Raw genomic sequence first — 22601 nt, 5'->3', positions numbered from 1 at the left:
ATCTGGGGAGATTATTTTGATAATTTCAGGCTTTTGAGGAACCAAGAGAACTTTTCTTAATTGGACACAGCACAGAAATAGCTTGTACGGGGATATTGAGATATAAGCCTGGGGACAGTTTAGTATATTCACTTGAGCTGCACACAGACCAGAGTGCCTACTGGTCTACCTGCATCTACCTGCATTGGGGACTATTGCTGTGATCCTGTCATTCACTGAAAGTTAAATTTCAAAATGGCTGACGATATTGTTGCACATATATATTTATAAATATATCTTCTTGGTTATCAGTGCTAAGCATTTATCAGTCTTGACATTCGCCTTATATCATTCTTTACGTTAATATATGCTAATTTATGGTGATATTCAATGTTGTTGTGGCAATTGCTTTAACTAACATATTGCTTTTTCTTAAGTGGTATCATTTTACTTGTTCTTTATCAGCCCTGGCCAGTACTTTCCATAGTATCTTTTACTGCTGCTTATTGTATTCCACTTAGTTCTGATCACTAGTTGCTCTCCTGGACTATGATCAAAAGCTGGGCTGTTATCAAAGTGAGTGGCCATCTTGCAGATGTCTAACCCAAGGTCCATGTGATATTACTATTAATGAGGAAGCAGCTGGCTTTGTGCTGTCGTCAGGCTGATCAAAGGAAAGCTTCGCACCTGACAATGGCGGCTCTTAGCAGCTGTAAGTTTAAGGATAAAGTGGAAAACCAGCATATGCCACTTATGCAGGAGTCAGATTGTCACCATTCCAGATGTGCCCTGCATGATATACCTGTGATGTTAGCCTTCTAGCTGTCACTGCATCCTTTAATTTGTATTGTCTTTGGCCCCCATTTGCATGGAAACTACATACATACAGCCTTTGTGAAAATTGATTTTAATTTTCACCTCAACTTCTTCCCTCATTAGCATTTCGTTAAAGTACATCCTTCCGTCCACCCATCTTCTAATTGGTTATTCATTACAAGGTTATGGAAAATCATGAGATTCACAGACCTTCTGAATTCTAGATCGACTCCCATGGTGCACTGCAGCTGTGGCAAATCAACTGCTTTGATCAGAGACCGCCCCGGCTACTTGCGGCATAATGAAGTGGAAAATCCCTACTGCTGCCACGCGATGGTTATGTGACCATGAGTCCGGCACATGCCACACAATGGGAAGCACCCAGGTGTCTGACAGCATCAGCATGAGAATTTCGCTTCACTATAATGCTTGTATTTTTTGCAGGTAATATTACAGTGTTAACTGCTGGGTAATGCAGTGCATTAACAATAATGCAATTGCAAACTGGGGGATCTGAGCAACTAAGGACCATATATAGATCCAAGAAATGCTGTTCAGTCAGATTTGTTTTGGATTTTACTTCTGGAAGTCTCTCTGCTCAATAGAATGACTTGTTAATATTTAATGAATTTGTGCTGAAGTTCATGTCAATCACCCTATCTAGTTCAAAAGGTAATGAATCCAAAACCTTTTTTTCTATTTTATTAGAGGAGTTCAACAGGATATGCACTTATCAAGGGTCCTGTTTTCTCAATTATTTTTTCTTTCCATTCCCTCTAGAGGAAAAATTCACATTATTGCATCATAAATCATAAAAATGTTACACCTTTGTCTTGTGGGACTTAATTAAAACCGGAAGTTCTGGGTTTGGTCACTTTCTGGTGTCTGTGTTTTGAGTTTTGTTGAAAACTGTTTGTTTGGGTGTTTTTTGTCTTTTGCATCTAGCCCAGGTTCTTCTTCATCCTTAGCCCAGCTCACCACATTCTGAAACTTGTTGTTTAATTCATTGACCCCACATCCTAACAGTCAACTCTTTCCTGTGTAGTTCAGCTCTAGAGACTCATGGGCAACTAGACAGATGCATGAAGCATGAGCAGCATGGTCTGGTTCAGGGTGTTTTGAGTCACTGGTAATAGAATAGTAATGGTGGCAGAAGATTGATCTTTTTAGTATGATTCACTGAAATCCTGGATAATTTGCAAGGGATAATGGGTATTGCTTTAAATTCTTGTGGTCTGAGATCTGTCTCCTTTTGTTTTACTGCCCTAATTTAGACTCCATGAAGCAATGACATTCATTCATCTGTTATCTAGAAGAGGCCTGCGGGCAAAATTTAGTGGTTAATCCTTTACTGTTTCTGCTGTGATTGTTTTCTCTTTCACAAGAAAATGCAGAGACAATGTTTGGGTGAAAGTGGATGACTACTTCTTCAGGAAGTTTAGGGATGGAGTAAAAAAATTATTAATATGTCGGTGAAGATTCGGGCTGAAGTTTTTTGGAGAATCCCTTCACAGCCGGTAAAACTTGCTGTATTCTGAAGGCAAAAATAGCTCCAAAACTATTATGGTCATGTATCAGTCATTTACAGAATATCATTTCCCCCTGCTTCCTGTTTATGATGCACTGCTTGGGGACCAAGAACCTCCCCTTGATAGCTTGACGCAGTTGTTCCCAGCAGGTGCCAAGTTCAATGATGTGCCAGCATTTGCATCATGCAGCCCTCACAGACTGCTGTCGTTATCATTTTATATACGTAATATACAAAACATCTAATGGTACATATTTGTAATTTGCTGATACAACTCCAAAGAAATAGGCCATAATAGCTTCGCCGCACACTACTTAAAAAGACATACGGTAAAACAAAATACGCTGTTTACTATCAAACTACCAACTATGTTTAATTCCAGAGACAAACAAATATCAGTTTTAGGAAATTGTGCTTCCTAATCATTACTCATAAAATGTTGTGCTTTTGAGTTTGAGTACGCAGATTAGAAACCTCCAAATTTATATGCCTCTGGAAGGCATATGCTGTTTGGTGTCTAAATAGTTTTATTTTAATTGCTTGCAATTTTGTCAGTCTAATGCTCATTTGTACCTCGGGGAAATGAGCAGGACACTTTAGGGGTCTTTCTCAAACATGCCTTTCAGACATTGGCTTAGTTTGTGAACGGGCACCAAACACAAGCTTACCAATGAGAATATGGTGACATATTAAACAGTAAAAGTATTACAATATAATATATTACAGCGCAAGTATCACAGTATTAACAAGCTTCTGACAGTTTTTCCTCAGTGATATATACCGCCCATTCAAAATGATTGTGTATGTATATCTAAATGTGTATACATTGGAATTGGCAGTAATTCCAAAAACTGCCATAGTACTTTACATATTTGTGTACATTGGGTTAGCTGGAGGGGTGGCATGGTGGTGGAGTGGTTAGTACTGTTGTCTTCTCCTTGGCGGGGCATGGTTCAAGTCTCTGCCATGGTTCTATGTTTGTGGTGTATGTATGTTCTTTTTGTGCCATTCTGGGATTTCATCCCACAGTGCAAAAACATGTTGAGGTTGATTGGAGTCACCAAAAAGCCTTTAGGTGTATGTAAAGGGTGTGTGGGTGTGCCTTGTGATGGGTTGGCACCCCGTCCTGCTTTGTGACCCCCCCCCCCCCACAACACTGAATAGGACAAGGGGTTTCAGAAAATGAGAGGAGAGACTGTGCCCATGAATTATTATTGAGGAAGTAAAGAATGATGAGAATGTTGGTGAGCTACTGAATGGCAACGTAAAACAAATACAAAACATTTTATATGCTTTTGTGTTCTTTTCACTTTTCATTCAGTCCCAGCTGCATGCAATCATTCTACAAATGTCTCTACTGCATTTATAAATCCACAGTCAAATCTGATTGCAAATTGCCACGTGACACTGGAGCCCTTCAAGCGTGACATGGCATCAGCCTGGCCATGCATGATGGAGAGCTCCCTCCCGCAGCTGAAACACTTCCAGATGGCCTTGGAGAGCAGATTGCTGAACTTGATACACTGAGCATGACAGCCCTTCAAGATTCTGGGCATTTAATCGCCACCAGAGTCGGCCTTAAAAGAGGGCATGATAGGGGTGATTTATAAGGTCCACGTTCACTATACACAGCATATAAAGCCTTAGTCTTATGCGCATCGCTGCCCTTGTCTGGGCTGTCAGAGGCACAGTGTTCTGAAACTTACAGAAGGTGTCATTTTCCATTGAGGATGCTGGGGAAAAGTAGCTTTCTTTTCTCCTTTTACAATTTCAGAAGTCATTATATATCTCTGAATGGAGACAGTATTGTACAGAACGAGGCGGAGATGCAAGATTTTGACAGAGAGAATCTGATTCAGCTTTACAGACAAGAAAGTCTATGGAGATATGTTGATATTTATGTCTTATTTCCAAGCTGTCTGTGTTCATAGCTTATATAGATGCTCTAAGTATAATGCATCTGTTCCAAAAATAGCCAATATATTTATGTGAGCCATTTGATTGGTATTTTATTTATCCACTTGAAATTTGCTGTGAATACCTGCTTTATACTGTACCTGAGTAATATTCTGTCTTTGTTTTATAAACTTGCCCCAGTGTTGTCTGGTGTGTGTTTTGTGGATAAAGAAGAAATCAACCTTTTTTTTGATCAGTCACACCTGCTCTTGTAGATCTTGTGCATCAAATGGTTGAATGCCTTGAACTATTCAGGCAAAACACCCTACAGTATAAATGGGTAAAATGTTGTAAGTTACATAGTGCACTTAGGCAACACGTGTTAATATAGAATAAATTAAAGTGACAAGACTGCTGTGAATTCATTTAACTCTCAGTAAAGGTTCTGCACTGATTTGCACTGAGGAATCTATTTACTTTGTCAGCCTTGCAAGAATATCGATTACAGATCAGTCTTAATATGTGTCAATCCAAAGTATTACTGTGATTATTTGAGTACTCAGTCATTGTGAAACAATGCAGAAGTTACTAAGCTCATATAAAACATGGTGTTATTTGACCTCTGATATATTTTGGAATGAAGGCTGCAATGGAGTAGCTTAATTTGTGTTTATTTCCAAGTAATGCACAGTGGCTATCAAAATTAGGGAACAAGAGATGTTTTTGTAATACGGTTTACAGCTGTCACAGCTGATCCAAATTCAAAGTTATTCTAACATGAGTAGAAGAGATGTATTTTAATCATGTTTCATCAGTGAATGCTATGGCACATCACAAAATTTATGGTTTAAACAAGATATTTGAAAGCAGGCAATCAAAACTGGAGAACAATTTGTTATATTTGACAGTTTTTGTATCTAATCTGAAATATCTTGAAATATCTGGCAACCCCAATCTATTTGGCAACATTGGTAGACATTTTGCAAGATGGTGGATCTCTCCAAGGTGCCTGAGACCCTGTACCATTGGGTTGTTCAGATGAAGGCTGACAGGATGGCCCACTTAGGTACTGGAAGAGAAGTTACTTATTCCAAGAGCTTCATTTCTCAAATATCGAAGCTGTACAATAACACTGACTCCTTTACGTCCCACATATGACAAGCGCGTGAATGACCAGGACGACAGGGAGACTCTTGTGTAGGATCGGTTCAATTGCTCGCCAAATTAGTTCTGGGCAGGGAAAGAACTTGTCTTGACAGGGTCTTGTTGCCTGGGACAATATGCACTGAAAGGCCACTCTGCGGTGACCAAGCAACTCATCAGCAAGAAAAATGAAAAGACTAGACTAGCCCTTTGCTGAGGATTATGTTGTGTGAACAGAGGAGAACTGGTCCAAAGTTCATTTCAGTGACGAAAGCAAGATAATTTAGTTGGTTCAGATGAGAAACATTATTTGTAAATTGAGGAAAGACTCAAACAAAAGTGTATGAAGAGGTTAGAAAAGTGATGTGATGTGGGGCATGTTCTCTAAGTCAGGAGTCTGGCCTCTCACTTGGCTACATGGTAAGGTGAATGGTATTGAGTATTAGAAACTCTTTCAGAAACATTTGGATCCTTCCCTAGGAGCATCACCTACACAGTCAGCCATTTTTTTACAAGACAATGCCCCTTACCACACTCCAAAATGGGTGAAGCAATTTCAAGGTGATGAAATGGCCAACTCAGAGTCCTGATCTGAACCTTATCAAGGAAAGTAACTGGCATCAAAATTATGACAAACAAACCAATTAGAGTTACTGTAGTTATTGTGGAAGAAGCTGGAAGAAGAGGGGAACAAAATCAAGTCAGAGTTGTGTGACAAACTGGTTATGTCCTGTGGACGCCAGTCATTGAAAGCAAGGGCCTCTGTGCTTCCTACTAATTTCTTAAAGTTGTAACCAACAAAAAATTTGAAAGAATTTACTTGTTGGCATCGCAAAAAAATTGTCTAGTTTTGATCGCATGCCTTCTTCAAATTTCTTGTTTGAACCATTTATTTTGTGATGGGCATAGTTTTCACTGATGAAATATTATTAAAATACTTCTATTTACGGTAGAAGAACTTTGAATTTGGATAATTTGTGACTTTCGTATATTACAAAAATATTTCTAGTTCTCTAATTTTGATTGCCACTGTAGACCCCAGTAAATTGTACCTGAGCGCCCCCTGCTGTTCTTCATTTTTCTTTTTTATTTTCCTACGGTAGGGGTCACCAATCTTATCCGCAAAAGGCCAGTGTGTGTGCAGGTTTTTGGGATAATCTTTAGGTCAGCTGTTCAAACCCAGGTGTGAGGACTCCTCAGCCAACATTAGTAATGTAATTAGGGAGTTTCAGTGAAAACTGGCATTCACAAAGGCCCTTTCTGGCTAAGACCGGCCACCCCTAACCTATGGCAGGGCTCTTCAAATCTGGTGATTCTAAACCCAGGCCTAGTTTTCAGTTCACCCAGGTAGTTACTTTGATAATAACTGATTCCAGTTGGCCACAGAGGCTTCACATCTGGGAAATCAGCAGCGCTTGGCCCTTGAGGACCGTGATTTGAATAGCTCTGACCTATGGGATGTGTGCTGTATTTACGATTTCATCTGAGCCACCTCAGTTATACCCTCTTTAAAGCTAAATAAACAGTAAAGTTACTATTGCTGTTTAAAGCAAAGCATTCTTTTATAAACAAACAACTTTGCATAATTTCTCAAAATGTAATGCTAGCTATGTTATTTAAATCAAAATGTGTCGCAACAGATGTCTTTCAGCAAGCTCCTCTTGCTATTTTTCCAAACTTTCATACTCAGCACCATCAGTCTCAGTGCTATAAAAACAACATATACAGCCCAGATAAATTGAAAAAACCCTGAAAAAGATGGTCTACCTCCTTATGTGCTGGTCAAGGGGGAAATCATGTGTCTGACAGAACACAATAACTGCATCCACTGTAGATTTCAAACTCATTTTCACAAATCCTCATACCCAATGAGTCTGGAATATAGAAGCATAACGTTTCTGCAGTAAAGCAGCACATAAATAGTGCAGTGGTCAGACAGATGGCTCAAGTCATAAGAGGAGCTGCACTTGTGTTCTTCAGAAAGATTTCTTAACTTGAATAGTGATATACAACATGCCACAGTGTTATAAATGAGGTTTTTTTTATATTACTTTACATAAAACCCCCAGAGGTTTTATGTAATAGACCTCCAGAGGTTTTCTTTCTCCTTTCTTGGGAGTTTCTGGTTCCTCTCTTCCATTGTCATCTGCCTTTCTTTATTTTATTTCTTTGTCTTTCCTTTCCCCTGTTCTGTATTACTGTACTCTCTCTCTCTAATGAGGTTGTAATGTATCACAACAAACCCATGTAAAGCGCCTTGGGATGACTCTGTTGTGAAATGCTGTTGTATAAAAATAAACTGAACTGAATTGAATAAAAGCATGGTTTATACAATGATATTGCAAATCTGCAAAGCTTTTGCCTTCCTAAAAGTTCCACGAATCAAAAAAATAATCAATGAGCACTGAAAAATAATATTTCAGCGCCGTATCCCTGCGTCAACTTAAAAGCCATAATCTTGTTAAAATTAATTACATATCAAATAGTCTGAGATATAAATCGTTTTGCGGTGGGAGTGAAATGGAAATGCTGGAAAAGAAGGGGAAACCAAATATTCTAGTGTAGCTAAATACGGTGTTAAACAGTTTAGCAGTGAATATTTTAGCAGCAATATAAGATACACTGCACCTCCATTTTCAGCTGTAATATGCAATCATCTTTTAGGCAAACCATTAGTAATGTTGAGGTAATTAAATAAAAATGAGAAAATACATAACTGTTTTTTCAGGTTTAATTCCCAATTCTTCACAATAATAATAATCCATTTAACATGAAACAGACAAGAGCAGAGGTGTGTAAACTGAATTAGAAAACAATACTTTCTTATTCTGAAAACTTGACACATCATGTAGACACACACAAGTAATTGCAGCACCTCTTAACGGTCATCAGAAGCGGGTGACTATCATGAGATATGAGTGAAACAGGCCTTTCTGTTTATAAATTGTAAACTGCAGTGCTTAAAATTTCCCAACGGGGGGATGGGAGATTACGGAGCCCGGGAGGGGACATGGGAGGAAAAAAAAAAAAAAAAGATAAACATTTGCAAGATCTTCTGTGCTGTGTCTGTTTGAAATACAAAAGATGGAAATTTGGCCTATTTATCGACTAATAAATATAAACGTAAATGATACAGACATGTCCAGCTAAATGTAATTTCAATTAATTCAATTAAACTTTGGGGGACAATGCACACCATGTTCACATCATTTCCATGGTGAAGAGAAACCCCTTCGTAACAGCCAACCAAGTGAACAAGACTCTCCAGGAGGTAGGCGTGTCAATATCCAAGTTTACCATAAAGAGGAGACTGCATGAAAGCAAATACAGAGGGTTCACTGCAAGATGCAAGCCACTCATAAGCCTTACGAACAGAAAGGCTACATTGGACTTTGCAAATAAACATCTAAAACCAGCACAGCTCTGGATCAGCATTCTTTGGACAGATGAAACGAAGATCAACCTGTATCAGAATGATGGAAAGAAAAAAGTATGGAGAAGGGCTGGAATGGCTTAGGATCCAAAGAATACCGCATCATCTGTAAAACATGGTGGAGGCAGTGTGGTGGCTTGGGCGTGCATGGCTGCCAGTGGCACTGGGTCTTTAGTGTTTCTTGATGATGTAACACAGGATGGAAGCAGCCAAATGAATACTGAGGTGTTCAGAGACATCATGTCTGCTCGAATCCAGCCAAATTGATTGGGCGGAGTTTCACAATACAGATGGACAATGACCCAAAACACACAGCAAAAGCAACCCAGCAAAGAAGTGGAATATTCTCAAATGGCCAAGTCAGTCACCTGATCTCAACCCCACTGACCATGCATTTCAGTTGCTAAAGACTAAATTACAGACAGAAAGACCCTCAAACAAACAGCAACTGAAAGCTGCTGCAGTAAAGGCCTGGCAGAGCATTAAAAAGGAGGAAACCCAGCGTATGCTCATGTCCATGAGTTCAAGACTTCAGGCAGTCACTGCCTGCAAAGGGTTTTCAACTAAGTATTAGAATTTAACATTTTATTTGTAGTTATACTGTATTAATTTGTACAATTTCTTATGAGCCCCTGAAAGGAGGGGACTGTGTAGAAAAATGACTTTAGTTCTCCACATTTTTACGCAATGTTTTTGTTCTACCCACTGAATTAAAGCTGAATGTCTGCATTTCAACTGCATTTGACTTGTTTCTTTTAAAATTTATTGTGTTAATGTACAGAACTCAAAAATTTAAAAACCTTCTCTTCCCAAATATTTATGATCCCGACTGTAACTTGACTAATGCATTTATTAACAACGTTTTGGTCCATTTGAATTTGCTGGTTATGTAGACTTATTTCTGATCTTCCCAAAGGTTGTATGCTGAGACTCTTGCTATCAGGCAGAATTTCATCCTAACTGTCAGATTCTATGCCCTGAAAGCCCCTGTTGACATGGCAACATCACTATTCATTTTTTTTATTAGTCTAATACACCAAATCAAAATCAAAATGTACCTGTTTATTCTGCAGAATGAGATGCACAAAAAATTAAACATCCATCCATCCATCCATCCATCCATTTTCCAAACCGCTTATCCTACTGGGTTGCGGGGGGTCTGGACTCAGAAGCAATGGGCACGAGGCAGGGAACAACCCTGGTTAGGGGACCAGCCCATCGCAGGGCACACTCACACACCATTCACTCACACATGCACACCTACGGGCAATTTTAGTAACTCCAATTAGCCTCAGCATGTTTTTGGACTGTGGGAGGAAACCGGAGTACCCGGAGGAAACCCCACGACAACATGGGGAGAACATGCAAACCACTGCACCACCATGCCGCCCCAAAAAAATTAAACATTGTTTTCTAATTCAATTTACACACCTCTGCTCTTGTCTGTTTCATGTTAAATGGATTATTATTATTGTGAAGACTGGGGAATTAAACCTGTAAAACAGTATGTATTTTCGTATTTTTATTTGTTAATTACCTCAATACTACTAGGTTTGCCTAAAAGATGATTGCATATTGGACCTGAAAATGGAGGTGCAGTGTATCTTATATTGCTGCTAAAATATTCACTGCTAACACAAGTGTTTAACACTGTATTTGGCTACAGTATAATATTCAATACTTAATACGCTTGTGAACTTGGGTTTGGAGATAACTGACTCCCGGTCCCGGTTGCGGGTACTCCTCTTGTTATTCAGTCCCGGTTGCGGGTACTCCTGTTGTTATTCAGTACTAGGTGCAGGTACTCCTCTTGTTATTCAGTACCAGGTGCCGGTACTCCCCTTGTTATTCAGTACCAGGTGCCAGTACTCCCCTTGTTATTCAGTACCAGGTACCGATATTCCTTTTGTTATTCAGTACCAGGTGCCAGTACCCCCTTGTTATTCAGCAACAGGTGCCAGTACTTTCCATTCTTATTCAGTGCCAAGTACCAGTAGAATAACAGAGGTGTCAGCACTGGTTACCAGTGAGTACCAGCCCACTTCAAGAACTAAATATACTATGAATCAGCCTATGATTTTTATATTTTATAACAATGGTTTTCTTCTTCAGTCTTCAGTAGTAGATAACACTTCACTGGCCCTGCAGGATAATCGCACACGCTTGTCAACTCCTGACAGTCATTGATTTGCAAATGACTTATTCTCATCATCTCAGCTAATTGTTTCTTTCACAGATGTAGATAAAAGAATTTTCCACAGGACTTTTGGCTGCAGTGAGCTGCTGGAGCACAAAAAAAGACAAAGCTACGTGCCAGCATTTATTCCTGTCCCTGTCACACGTTCCTTCCCTGCCACAGGCTCAATTTAAAATTTTGTATGTCTTTCACATTCAATCCGTTGTTTGGGATTTGATTTTTGGTCAAAGCCATCTCTTTTTAACAAACCACAGCCTTGCATGGATCATTCTGCCATTAACCCCTTTCATATTGTAAGTTACAGAGATTATCTCCTGACTGGAAAAGGGGTCTATTCTTGTAGTAATTAATTTGTCAGCAGACACAGAATTACTCTCCAAATCATAGCACATCAATAAAAGGTTTAAATGCTCCAATTATTTATGGGCACAGTTAAGGGGGGTGCAGGACCTGCTCAACAAAACAAAATGTAAAATAACAGATGGAAATTATCCATGGAATGCCCAAGACCACAGCCACAGACAATCTCTGCATTGTGGAGTACGAACTGCACAGTGATTTATTTTTTTTTGTATTTTCCTGTTGGTCACATGCCTGATGTGGATGCACCCAATGTGTTATTATAGAGCCTTTGCTGTAATGGAGTCTTGTAGCAGTAGCCATAGCCTGAAGTCAGAGCAGAAGGTTTCTCCAGCTCTTCTAGCTATAGTGCCTTTGGAGGCAGTGATGGATGGAGTACCTGCAAACCATACTTGATTAAAAGTGGAGATACATCACTAGGAAATTGACTCCAGTAAAAGTTAACCCATTCAAAATAAGTCTTAGAGTCTCTGATATACAGTATCGGTACAGGGTGGCCCACAGAAAAGTAGCACATAAATCCTATTTGTTAAGATCCCTGGCAACTTTCATGTCAGCTGCTCTGTACTAAATGTAGGCTTAAATAAAGCAAAGGTAAATGTTGGCTTAAGTAAAGTGGTAGTAAAAGTTACCCAATTAGGTATAATAGCCTTCTGCATCAGGTCGCAAATGAAAAACAAGATGGTGTCAAAATGACATCAATGTATTCCCTGGACAGCCCCATCACCCCCCTGCAAGCTAATTTGTATTCCTCCCACACCCCCTAACCTCTCCAATGTCTAGCTCCTCTCGTATTTTCCCCATCCATCCAAAAAAGTCTTTATATACAAGCCAACTTTGTGTGACTTGTCTTAATGTATAATCAGGGACACCAGATCTGTGGTTGTCCTTTCATCTGCCACCGGGTTGTACTGCTTCAATTTTGGTGCGATTTGTCTCAAAATGAAACAGGTGTCAAATCATCACCTACATAATGTTCCTATGAATTTTGAAAAAGGTCCATAAAATATTTTCAGAGTTACTGTGTTCACGAGATAAAGTGTCTTCTGCAGTCACCCTTTCCTTCCTTCCATGGGCAGTACAGGCACCTGCCACCTAGCTCTGCTGCTTCAGTTATGGTGTGATTTGTCTTGAAATGAAATCAGATGTATGTGCAATAAGATCCATAAAATACTTATTGATTTATCATGTTCACAATGTGTCATCTGCCGCTGGGTAGCATTACTTCAATTTTGGTGCATTTTATCTCAAAATTTGATTTGTTTTCAAATTTTGTTTCATTTTTGAACGTTTTTCTATCACTTGCATTTTAGGCTTATCGCATGGTCTTTACATAAGTTAGCCTGATATACTGTATGTTTTTGTTCTTTGGACATTCTGGGCTACTCAGAGACGTCAGTGTCCTATGCATGCTTGGGCACGGAGCGGGGAAGCAGCACAGGAGCCAGGAAATCGGGTGAACGAGGGATTTAATTAGAAAACAGCAAGGAACACGATACACCATAAACGGAAGAACATTAATGACCGGATTGGGGAAACATACTTTAACGACAACTTAAATACACTGGACTGATCAACAACAACGAGAAACAGCTGGTAACACGGGGATTCCACATGAGGTAGATGAGGGGGCGTGGCACACAGGAGGAGCGGACGAGCGGGTCATGACAGTCATAACTTGATGTGTAAATGCTGACAGAGTTTTGTGCCTATTGAAATTTCCAAGTTTTTAGTTTCATCTAATATAAAAATTTGCAGGCACTACAAATATAATCTTATAAATGAGATTGGAGTCTCTATGATGTGGGAATGCATGGGATTCATGGGGGACCTTTCTATGGCATAGCATTGTGAATGGTTAGTGTCAGGTGGAAATTAATATCTTTAATTTTGCACCTATTTGGTAACTTGTTGAAGTTATCTGATAGACAGCGATGCTTCATATATATAGAAGGGTAGTACGTGGATCATTGCGGAAATGAATATGCACACTTGTTTTCTGTATAATGTGAATAATATAGACATTTCATGGATTATTAGGGGTGTGTTTTGGTGGAAAATGTTAAAAATATATGCCTCGTTGCACACGGGATTACACTGGATTCCAACAAAATGCTATTCATGTCTGTGTGTCATACCTATCCAAAGTTACAAGCCTGAAATTAATGGGTGCAAAAATTTTGCATTTTCAGGTTGTAAGGGTTAACCTTTCCAATGTGTGTGCCAAGTTTGAAAAAGATACATGAAGATTTTTTTGAGTTATAATGCTAACAAAATAAGAGTCTGCGGTGGTGACAGACGGGTCCACAAATTACTTGTGTTTTTACAGGTAAAATTAGGTTGCCCATGCAAAATGTACGAGTGAAGACCGTGGTCAATAGAAATATATTTGAGTTAAAAGCCCAACATTTCATTATACTTGGAGCTGAGCAAAAAGCGAAAGTTACCAATATTGTTAATACTCAGTCAATGTACAAAGCTGTCAAAATTAAACTTTAGTACAGTAACAAATTATAATTCCTAAAATGCTACACGCCACTGCTTGCTGGTGGGTAGAACTGTGTGGGCATTTTCACTACAATTGATAAAATTGGCTGAACGCTACAGCATCATTCTGTAGGGTTTTCCATTTCATGAAATACACTTACCCAACATCCTACGTGTTGACAAATTTCAGTTTCTATGGCAGGTGACTGAACAAATGAGATGATATGAGTGAATCATTATCATTTTGCTAATTTATTATGTGCTTTTCTGAAAACATGCACCATGCATTAAGGCTGGTGTTGGAGGAATATGAGTGGGATATGAGCACATTCTTCTGTAAATTAAAAAAAGAGTAGAGATGTCCCATTCAGAAAATGTTTGTGTATGTGTTCTATACCCATTTAAATGGACCTGTATTCATGCTTCTTTGTTATGCCATTTGGACAGCTTTGAAATAAACGAGAATGGCTGATCAAGGGAAGTTTCTACTAAAGACATTTAAGAGGTGAATTATGAAGGAAACAATGCAGTACATGTTTGAATTTTCTTCTTGAGTGTGTGAGACAGAAAACAAACAGCTTGATGAATATAATTAGTTATTATTTTTAACCAATAATGACCATTCTTCCTGCATTTATCAATGTAATCTTCATCATAGAGCATCTGCAATGTTAGTTTCTGTATTCCAACATTGGCAGTGCAATGACGGGACTGCAGATCAATAAGAAAATCAAAAGTGTCACTTTGTATATGATGTTATATGGAGCTGGTTTGGGATGGTGAACACATTTTCCTTGAACACGTCTTTTGTGTATTCTGCGTTACCTCTGCATTCTGCATGACTGCCTATTGTAGTTGTGGCTTCAGCAACAGGAACAATGCAGCCCTCAGCCCGCCTGACAGCTCCATTCTCATCAGCACGCCAGTAGCACGACACCTTCATCACTTTCCATGGGGGCTGCTTAGCTCTGCCCCGTTTAGAGAATGATATACATGTATATGGACCACATATAAGTATGTGTTTATAGAAGTATGCAAAAATCTTAGTTAGTTAGTCAAAGAAAATGATGTTTAAAATCATGTTGGTTTAACACTATAATATTATGTCTGTCAAAAGGGACAGACTGGCAACAAAAAGCACAGGGATTTGTAGCTGCCCCTTGCTATGTTTTGCCAACGACCAGCCGACAGAGGAGGGGATGGGTATGTTTTTCCAGTCGCAATCAACTGGTTGGCCTCCAATGAAATAAAGCATCTGTCTGTCAAAGTGTGTGAACTTTTTGACTAGACCAGTCATACACCTCGTGTGGCTAATCAATACCTCATTGAGTTATTTAACTGATGGAAGTAATTAATTAACTGAGCTGCTGGTGAAATTGAATTAATACATGGAATCGCTAAAGTGCCTTTGAAGAGAGGTTTGGGAACTGAAGCGGTGTTCTTCTAGCCATCTAACAAGATATCAGTAACCTTGAAGAACAGAAGAAATTCTTTTTAGTTTTTATTCACACGTATATGGACATTATGTATTCATCTTACAAACACTTATCCAAAGAGGGTCATAGGGGATGGAGGTGTGAGGTGGCAGTGTTACTCACTGAGCCACCTTCCCTCCCATATACCAACAGCAGCAAAATAAACAGAAAGTGGAAAACAATCTTTAATGTGCACTCAGTAGTAGATCAGCTATATCATCGATAATAAAACATGAACGGTGACCTTACTAAATTAGTAACAGATATAAATGGCATGTTTTTGAAATCGTAATACGGAGAAATTTTGTAGTGTGAACTTTCGAAATGTGTATTCACATTTGCCTAGCCAACATTCATTGGAAGGTACTGTTTGACGTGTAAACTTTCAGTAAAATATTCAGTGGTGGTATATTCTCTATGTATTACGGTATACGGCTGCGCTCTGATCTACAGCCACACACTACGGTAAGCGGATACGTTCCGTTGAATTGTCAGATTTGGCATGTGAACGGACGTAAAGCTATACAAATTGGTTTTCCATAAAAGTGTCAAGCTTTGAACAAATAAAAGTAAAGAAGAAAATATACTCTATCCACTGGTAAGAGGTTTGTGCGCTTTTCGTTTCTGAGTTTGTGGTCGGGAAGGATGTTACTGTGAAGTCCTAAACGCTTGTTCACTGACTTACTGTCTTGCAAGTTGGATTTGTTTTTAATTCATATAGTAATCGTCATTGCAGTGGAACTTATTGGAATTTTGTTTAACCGAAGTTACTCTAAAACTGCTGATTGTTATTATTAATATCGGCATTTATATATAGATTATATCGATTCGAAAATTTACGCTAATGAATCTGATACTTGAAACAGCATGAATAAACATAAAAGTTATGTAGCATATTACCATAAAAAAAATGAACAAAGTGACGCTTAAATAAATATTCATCATTTTGTTAGACGTATTTGTTATACGCAAACGTTTCACTACGTTACATCGTCACTATACAAAGCTAATAAGTGTTAGTGACTGCTTTGTGCACTGTGTGCGACATTCCTGTATGAGCATGAAGTCCAATTACAAAAATCAGATCCGAATTTCAACCTTAGGACTGTTTTGAAGTAATCATATAAAAAGTAATAAGAGTAATGAGAAAAACATGTGCTGCATATTGGTACATTGTTTTGGACCTGCCGATGGATAACCAGTTTTTCGTTGTGTGTTTTGTATATGTATAATTCAGTTACTTCCACGGTATTACAGACAGCTGCACACACGTACATACTCAAGTTTTCACTTTCGTTTAATACAGGGTGTTCTATTGATGTTGTGAAATGCACCCATTTATTTCAAATGGCCATTTCTTTGTAAACACAGCCTAGCGTTTTGTTCAAGCATGCATTAGGAATTTATAGTCTCCAGATATTATGTTGTACGGTGTAGGCCTACTCATTAAATGATCCTGGCACTTTACTAAACACAATCTTCATCTATGCTCTAGGAAGCTTTACAGATCGAAATATCAAAACCGATAATTAAAAATTTGCCATTAAATCGAAGAATTATTAAGTAGATTTATTAAGCAGCACTTATTCAGACTCATTACCATTTTAACAAATATGGTATCAGTGCTATCAGTTATTTGTCTCCCATTCGAAGGAATGCTGTCAGTTCTGACCTTTTTTGTAAAGATTTTTTTTAATGATGCACGAATAGTATAACCTGGGTGTACTGTTAACACTATTAAGTACCGTAATCTTGTTTTTTTAAGTGTTTTTAAATAAATTTCTCGAAACTAACGGTATAACTTAATGAAATATTAGGGTAAATTTACTCGGAAAACGCCCACACAGATCTCGCAGGTGCAAGTGTATCGTGGCATGGGTGATGTGTCCAAAATGTATCACGGTATTCTATATTTGTTTAAAGTCTCATGCCACGGTTTTTTTTTACAAACCAATAAAATTAAAATGTATGTAAGCAATGCCGGTCAACCATTTAACTGCTTAACCAGCAAAGTTATGCTTATAAGAAACTCTGCTTGGATAGCATTTGGCTGTTGCTTTTCAGGTAGTTAAAAAGTTTGTTTGTTCAGTAGCTTTGCAATCTTTGAAAATTGCAGTAGATTGGTCATCGATGGATTCCGCAAACCGCTTCCGCACAATCGAAATAATTTCTGAACTAATTCTGTCACGCCGTACACTTTTCATGAAAAAGTTTAAGAATAACGATGTTTTATGTTCTTTTCGGCTTCCTTAGCACATAAGTGTTTATGTTTTGTTGTATTAAGTTAGCCTATGTAATTGCTTAAAGAAAAAATCTAAATTTTTAACTAAAGATAGGTTTCACGTTTGTCTGTCTTTTGTTGCTGCACCTTTGTGAACAACCACATGAAGGAAATAAACTGTGGATGAGCAAGGGGCCTATAATATGTGCCACTAGGGCCAGTGGTACCGTTTAACATCCCCTTTCAGAGCAGACCGCGGGCTGTCCCATGTCTGCAGAACTAGCATGCAGAGGATGCTGATTATGTTTAAAAGGGAACTGGGCTCAGGAGCGTTACAGCATCGATGGCTGACGGATGAGAGGCTATTTTCCAGCACAAAGAGCACCTGTGTTATTGTGGAGAGCTCCACATGTTAAGGGTTGCATTGCCATAGGGTATGCACCTGTCTGTAAACACACTCAGTAAGTGGCTGGTTTATCTGTTGTTGCATCCAAGAAAAACACATTATTTTGTCATAATTTATAAATGCCATGCTCTGGGGTGGACCCATGGCACAGGTGGAATAGAATAGGCAGCATGAGGATTGGCAGCAAGAAGCTATTTAGGCATTGGTGATAGTGGTGGGGGTTCATTAAAATGAAAATGGGTTTGGGGGGGTTCAGGCGGATATCAAAACATGTTTATATACTGGGGACAAATTAAACACTTCATGTACACAGAGTAAGAGACGAAGGGGAAGGGGACACAAAGCAGAACATTTTGGGTGATTTGAGTGTGACACTAACATTCTGAACCTGAGGACAGGAGTCTAGGTTGGTCCTCTAACTTCAGAAGACGTTGCCAGCTTTGCACGGTCAAACAGATTACTGGCCACTTCCTGTTATTACTTGCCTATTTCGTCACATAGAAGCACTTTCCCCAAATGGGGCCTCAATTCATTACATATTTGGTGAAGGGGCCAGATCTGATTAAGAATTAACATTATTGTTGTTAGGTTAGTTCCAGATGTATAGCCATGTAGACACCTTGGGAGCAGATTATCATTTATAATATCAGGTTCAATCTCATGAAACACAGGGAGACAAGATAGGGACCTTCAGGAAAACAGCTCAGAGGAGGTGTACTTGGCTAGTAACTGAGAGATTAAGGTACTGTAATGTTTACTACAGTAAACAGGAAAAATACATTTATATAGGTAGTCTTCCTGAAGAAACATGAGCCAGAATTATTTTAGCTAAATGAGTGATAGTTTGAAGTTTTATGAGTCATTGACGAGGGATTAGCACACATTAGTTGCTAGGATTGGTAATGTCTTTACTCAGCCATACAAGGTAAGGAATTCTGCTGTTAAAGTCTGCTTCAGCAGCACAGCCAGTGCCCGCATTGGCCAGAGATGCAAAGTTCAAGTCCAGAAAGTACATATCCAGACCAAGATTTTGTTTCAACCAGCTAGTTGAACATAAAGAGTCATAGTCACAGAGTACTCCAGTGGTTGATTGAGATAAATTCTTGGTCTGGATTTTTACTTTCTGGACCTGAACAGTCTGTCTCTGGTATTGGCTAACCACTAGGGTAATCATAACCAGATAGGAAGGTCTTCATTCCTTTATGTCCTGTTTTGCTTATGAGGCCAGGTGGTCAATGGAATGGTTTGGCAGAGCACAGTGGAGAACATTTACAGCTTTTATGAATTTCCGTGTAGGTGTTTGCTCCTCGCTTCTCTAAGATGATTTCTGAGCACAGGTGTGTGTGAATGCATGTGTGTGTCTCTCTATATGTTTATGTCTGTTGTAATTTGTATTCCTGCACTTTTTATATGACCAGAAAGAAGATCTTTTAATTTTTTAATTTTTAATGAATTCATACTCTTCTTAGCTGGAACTTTTTAAAATTCTTCCTGTAATTTTCCTTGTGTATTTATAGGTTACTTCTGAAGAAAATTAAGCACATTAGCTTGACCTCTAGATAGGAATACATTGATCTAAGTCAGTTTTTCAACAACCTGCTATATATTGTGCTATATATTGTGTATACAATGGCTTCAAATGAATGCCATTAATTTGCTCTTTAATTCTTCATGAAAGGTTTTTATTGTGATATGTATTAGACAAGTTGCTCTAAGTGAGAGACACTGTATGGAGCTAATTAAACTTTATGGTGTCCTGAATTCACATTAACATAAGCATGTATTGAGGTTCTAGAAGATGTCCTTAATGACCACAATGCTGAAAAGGATGCTGACTACATCTTGTACTGTATTGAGACTAAGGAAAAGGATGTAGATGTAATTTTATCAGTTAAGCCAGCCACAGGACCACCATATCATCTGACAGTAGTAGACCATTGAGGGCTGACTCTTCGATGCTTCTCTTTCCCTTGAGTGGTTCTATTACAGTACATCTATAGTCTTTCGAGGACAGTAAAGCCAGTAAAGTCACTGTCTGTAGCTGTGTTCCTACTTTGAATTTTATCATGTGCCACTAAAAGCTTTATTTTTGTTTGTGTTTATTATAGCTAGTTGTTTTTAGCGATATGCTATGAACATTAAAGGAGAAGCTGCATTATTTCACTGGTCATGGTCATGCAACCCCCGCTCATATTTCTGCTAATTTATGGCATCAAGACGTGTTGAAACCGAACACAACAGGCAGTATTATTAATGCAAACAATGGGCAGGGACAACGGTGTCTTGGAAACATGCTTACGGAATATAGTTAATTGAGTATAAATACTTGTAATTTGTTTCAGATGGGGAAAGACTATTGTACTTGACCAATGAAGTGAAATTACATTGAAGTCAGATTAACACAAAACTGTAGATTTCCCATTTGCAATGTTATTTACTTACAAATTTAGTAAATATGCTGAACTTGTCCCTGTACATCTATTTCCTATGAACTGGATATCTAATGGTTAATGATTTCTATACAGAGACCTCAAAGGCTTTTGCAGACTGATGCTCAGCTGCTTACTTCTAATCCCATTTTGGTTTCTGCATCTGAACACCTTCTTTCCTATACTGTGATAGATAGATAAATAAATAACCTTTGAACTGTGTTCTCTAATATTCAGGCCTATTCAAGCTGTGGTGGTCAAGTATGCTTTCAGGTTGTTCTTTCAAATTTACATTGTACTGTATGATATTTAAATAAAAGACCATTTTAAAAGATTGCTTTGACAAAATATAATTATAGTAGGATACTAAAACTGTGTTTTTTTTGCCTTGGTTGGTGTCACCCCCCTGGGCGTGGATCGAAAGAGGCAACCAATAAGGCTCCATACGGGGCACTATAAAGGAGGGACGCACGCAACACTAGCCGCAAAGTATTTGCCAATTTTCCATTACAGTACCAAGCGTTTTCTAGTCTCGTGTCGATCCCTCATTCCTAACCTCGTCCGTGTGCTCCTCACCCTGCCTGCCTTCCTTCCCCAGACCAACCCTTGTTCCTGAACCTCCCGTCCTGCCCTTCCTGCCAGCCCCTGGACCTCTCCTCTTCCCTTCCCCTCGTGTCAGTGTCCCGTGCCTGTCCGTAGGACTGACCACCCTGGGTACCGACCTCAGCGATTGTCCACGACCATTCTCCTCGCCTTGCCCCGTGAAAGACCGTTGCCTGCTCGATCTAATAAACATCGTTCTGTCCTGCATCTCTGGGTCCGTGCTTCCCTCCAGGGTTTCGCTTGACAGTTGGATGTATAAAGGTTACTAGAGATTTAATGGTGATTCTTTAATTTTTTAGTTAATATTATATCTTGTGCTCTTTGAAGTATACATTATCTAGATGCATCACAAATAATTTGCCAGATTTATTGTGAGAATTTAGTTTCACCTTTTTCTTTATACTTGAAAGTTCAGAAGAAGCAGATGGGTGTTGTCAGCTGATCACAGATTCTGACAGACTGCTTTTGAAATGGATGCCATTTTAAGAATAAAAGTGAATTCCATCCATTATGCAATACATCCTGTAGATCTTTATGTTTGTCTGCTGTTCATAGTGATTAAAGTAAACTGAGAAGGACAACTATCTATGTATATGATTATAAAAATATATAAAAAAACAGTTTTATACAGTTGCCTATGTCACTAGATATGCATGTGGAATTTTGAAGTAATTTGTAGTTTTTGTTTTACGTCATACATTTCCTACCAAGAGAAGACAAGATAAGATCGACTATTGATCTGACAGGGAAATTATTATGAAGCAAAGACTTACAGTAATACATGAATCCTATTTCTGGAACAAAGCGAAAATAAGATCTTTTAGAGCTTGGTTCTAATGTAATTTTAATTCATCGTAGGTAAATGGTTTATTCATTTAATATAAGTCCATATTGTCAGGATTCCAGGAGGACAGGCAGGCTGGAAGTGGCGAAAGACGAGGCAGGCAGGCGAAAATAAGGGTAGACGAGGGTTTAATTGGACTAGCGGGAGGTAGGAAGACACACATTCCAATTACAACAAGAACAATAACAACAATGACCGACATCAAACAGGGCAATACATGGACTGATATACAGAAAACAAGCCGAAAATAACAGGCAACAGTTGGGCACAATCGGGGAAGCACGCGTGGATGATGAGGGGGCGTGGCACACACGAGGATCGGACGAGCTGGGCGACACATATCTTATTTATTAATTTGAGTTTATTTTACAAAACAAGTTAGACAGGCCCAGTAGATTGATTTATGATATAAATGGATATGATTTTCAGTTTCCACTTGTCTCAGCTGAGTTGCTATAATCTCAGAACAGTCTGTGAGAATGGAAAATAGCACCTGTTTACCAAGCGTGACCAGGTAGACATCCGTACGCTAACAGCTCCCTGGAGGTGTTATTATAGACATGTGCCTTTTGAGTCTTCCACATACACGCTTCTGCTGTCTGGCTATGGCTAGAACCATCCACACCACCCTTAAAACCTTAAAACTCCATCTGACTTTGTTTTTCCTTTTCTTTTTGTATTGAGATGTTATGCAGATTAACAAGATTTCTCCAGTCAGTCAGAAATAGGAAGAAGAATTTAGAAGTGTAGTTATTAGACACACATCACAATCCATCCACCTTCG

At 38.8% G+C, this 22601-nt stretch overlaps 1 protein-coding gene across 2 annotated transcripts in view; it reads left to right on the top strand.

The window, feature by feature from the left end:
• The first annotated feature begins 15747 nt into the window (after positions 1-15747).
• Positions 15748-22601, top strand: part of LOC125751500 (tumor protein p53-inducible protein 11-like) — a 29038-nt gene continuing 22184 nt past the window's right edge. The window contains exon 1 of one of the 2 annotated variants that reach the window (XM_049030366.1): positions 15748-15779. The gene's annotated coding sequence lies outside the window, so the exon portion shown is untranslated. The other variant, XM_049030365.1, reaches the window with a different exon arrangement.

Source organism: Brienomyrus brachyistius, chromosome 11 (assembly GCF_023856365.1).
Source record: "Brienomyrus brachyistius isolate T26 chromosome 11, BBRACH_0.4, whole genome shotgun sequence".
Lineage (NCBI taxonomy): Eukaryota > Metazoa > Chordata > Actinopteri > Osteoglossiformes > Mormyridae > Brienomyrus > Brienomyrus brachyistius.
Note: the sequence above shows the minus strand (reverse complement) of the source record. Positions and strands in the feature narration are given on the sequence as shown.